A 3,431-nucleotide genomic window follows, 5' to 3' on the forward strand; every position below is an offset into this window, starting at 1 on the left:
TTGTAGATTTGAGGTGATTTTTAATAGGATGCATGTATATTGCAGGTTATATTGAATATTTACGATGGGTGGATGATAATGAATATTTTAGATATTGTTGTATGTTGTACATAATAATCTTCGGAGGAAATGTTGTATCCTGCCGTGATATAAGTGATAATCTACGTAAATAAATGTATAGTGTATGTCACATTGTTCAGTGTAGCCACAACCTCGTACGGTCCGTTTGAGCCAAAATCGTCCAAATGAATTACACTCTAACCCAATTAGAAATAATCATAAATGAGTCAAACGTAAATGGGTAAAAACACACCAACTCTGCAGAACTTTGGCACAATTTTTGATCTTCTTATTCTCTTACAGCAAAAATATATGCCTATCCTTACGCATAATGAAAAACGAAATGGAAACTTATACTTCCCTCTCAGTATCTAAGTGCCATCATTGGAATTCGAAATTGCTTCATATTGGAATTTGAAATTGCTTCATAAGTTCGGGGATGCGCAAGACACGTGGCCGGAATCCATGAACTCAGCTTCTGACAGCCCTCATTCAGTGGCAAAGTTCAGCAGAGTTGGTGTGTTTTTGCTATTTACTTAGGCGTTGGTTTGATTTATTTACGATTATTTGTATATCATTGGGGAGATTTTGACTCAAACGGACTGTAAGGTGTGGATGAGACGTACACGTTTAAAATAACATGTCTATAAATGCGACACGACAAAGGCACAGGTTCGAGTCCCACAATGTGCGAAACCTATTTCTGGCGTGCCCCGCCGTGACAATGCTGGAATCGTGATAAAACTCACTCATTCACTCACATATTAGGCACTGTGTTGTTAGCGTGTGCATCCTGACTGATTTGCATACAGATGGGCTTGTTTATACAGATAACAGATATGAGACACTACGGGTACTGTAAACCCCATAGTGGAAGTGAGTATATTTTCAACCAGGGAGACTATATATTGTAGATCATCCCCGATTCAACTCATGTTTTTTACGTGACGCTTATCCATTACCGCCAAAAGACGGTTGAAGATGGTACTTGTTCTTACGCTGTCTGGTGTTTTTGTGTTTTGAAAACATTTTATTGTGATATAACTGATACGTAGATATAGGAAGCTTCCATTCAGTAGCCATGACCTTCACAGCGTGCATTCAAGCGTTAATGAATAATGCAACGAGCAAGACATATCTGTAAGGGCGTATATACTGTATGGATTACAGCCCTTTGTCGGACCAGGATAGGTGTCCCTTCACAAGTATATACCCTCCTGTCAATGAATGTTCCACTCAAACTGAGATACATACACAGCAAAGGTTGAATTTGAATCCCCTTTCGAAAACCAAAGCCCCGTCCTTTATGTCTCCTTTCGCGGACAGCCATAAATGACACAGTCTTTCTTCCACGCTAAACGCTCGGCCTCACTGGTACAGACCTGCAACAAAAGATGACCGATATTGACTCGCTTTCATATTATTCGAATAGTAAGCATGAAGAACTTTCGGTTTGTGGACAGGACCTGCAGGTTCAATATCTGTACTACCTGGGAGCGGGAATGGAATTCTTGTGCCTCATGTTCTCTTTGTTCATACCTTCACGTACTACTAAATGTGTGTGCAGACCGTTTGTGTCCGGACGCTTAAGACAGGCACAGACATCAATACTACCGACATCTCTCTCTCTCTCTCTCTCTCTCTTTCTCTCTCTCTCTCTCTCTCTCTCTCTTTCTTTCTCTCTCTCTCTCTCCTTTTGCACGCATGCATACATACACACGTAGGCGCGCACATACAAGCGAAATACACCTTTTCGTCCAGCCGGGAAGAATGACTGAATAAAAAAATCAAAATCATAAATTTTAAATATTTAATCGGAATTGAAGCAAATAGTATTTCACGGACGATGTGGTGTTTGATCATCAAGGTGTTTCAAGGCCGTGGGCGATCTGTCACAAAATCATCACATGACCCGCCTCGTCACGGTTGTAGATGATTTATGACTCGAATGTTTATACTTCAATAACCCATGCACCTATAACCCGTGTGGGTTGTTGTCACTGACCTCGACGCCACCTTCTGACGACATTTAGATAACTATCAGTATTTCCAATGTTCTTTCAATTCATATACACACTTCACATGTCGCCATTATGTAAGGCAGTGTATTTTTATTTTTGTTTCTTAATGATAATGGTTCACGTTCGGGTTTCAAATGAAGGCTGTGTGATGCATAAACACATTAATGTATATCTTCGTTTGGTTTAACGTGTACCGCCAGTCACGTAGAGACACTCATTAGGGATAATCTATCAACAGGGATAATCTACGTACAGCATCCACGTCCGTCTCATATTCTCCCTGTTAGGGGTATATAGGCTATCAAATGTCGTATGCGTGTACCAGTGTACGTGTTTTTCAATACCGACATATAGTTAAAGAACCAATTGCTAACTATATTATTATTTACATTTTATGATGAACAGATTTTGTAGAATACAGAAGAAATGTTTGTTGTTAGAGTAAATTTCACATACAGGTTGGTCTTGAAACATGTGTAAGGTTAACGGTGAGACTGAAGGACACAATTTCGAATAAGGAGTTGAATTAACTCTCTTTACATGTTGATTATTTGTCTGGTTTTCAAACCACTTTTTTCAATCGACCTAGTAACGTCTAGAGCTTTAGGAAAAGAATGGAAAAAACACTAATTCGTGTAGATAATGTGTATACTTCAGGAAGGTGACGTCACCATTCACTATCAGAGGAATATATATCCTGGAATCGTGTGACAATTATGCCACTTCAACACAAATATCCAGTAGCGAGGCTCCTTCGACGTACGTGTCCCCACTGAAGGTCAATATATCAATATAATAGTAAGATATGCATGTCAGGGAGCCTTACTGTAGTAAATGAAAATCAAACTGTTTAATGATCACTGTTTTTTAAAAATATTTTTAATTATTTTGTGATCTCAGTGACCGTCATTACCATCATTAACTTTAAAATTGCCGAAAAAAATATGACACAAGTTATCAAACCCTTTGAGGAATTAAACAAGGAAGACAATTCAGAACATTCCATACATCGGGATTAACTAGAATATGAATGTTTATTTCTCCATCATGATCGCGTTGGAAAGTCGGTTTAATTCCATCAATTATGTGGAATAGACTTCGTGTGTCTAATACTTGAGTACTACAAAAGGCAGACAGTAGATTTTACTCTTTTACAACTAGTGATGAATTACAGAAAAATGTGCATTTTGAGCTGATATTTTGTATGTACATGAGAAATATGACCAAATTACGTAACGCATCTCTAAAACACAAATTACTTTTTCTCTCATTATGTCAGAAATTATGCCCTTTTATGCTAAGAAATATGTTTGCGTCATCCAGGAGTTTCACAGGAAGTGGATGCATCGC

This window comes from Haliotis asinina, chromosome 5 (assembly GCF_037392515.1).
Source record: "Haliotis asinina isolate JCU_RB_2024 chromosome 5, JCU_Hal_asi_v2, whole genome shotgun sequence".
Taxonomy (NCBI): Eukaryota; Metazoa; Mollusca; class Gastropoda; order Lepetellida; family Haliotidae; genus Haliotis; species Haliotis asinina.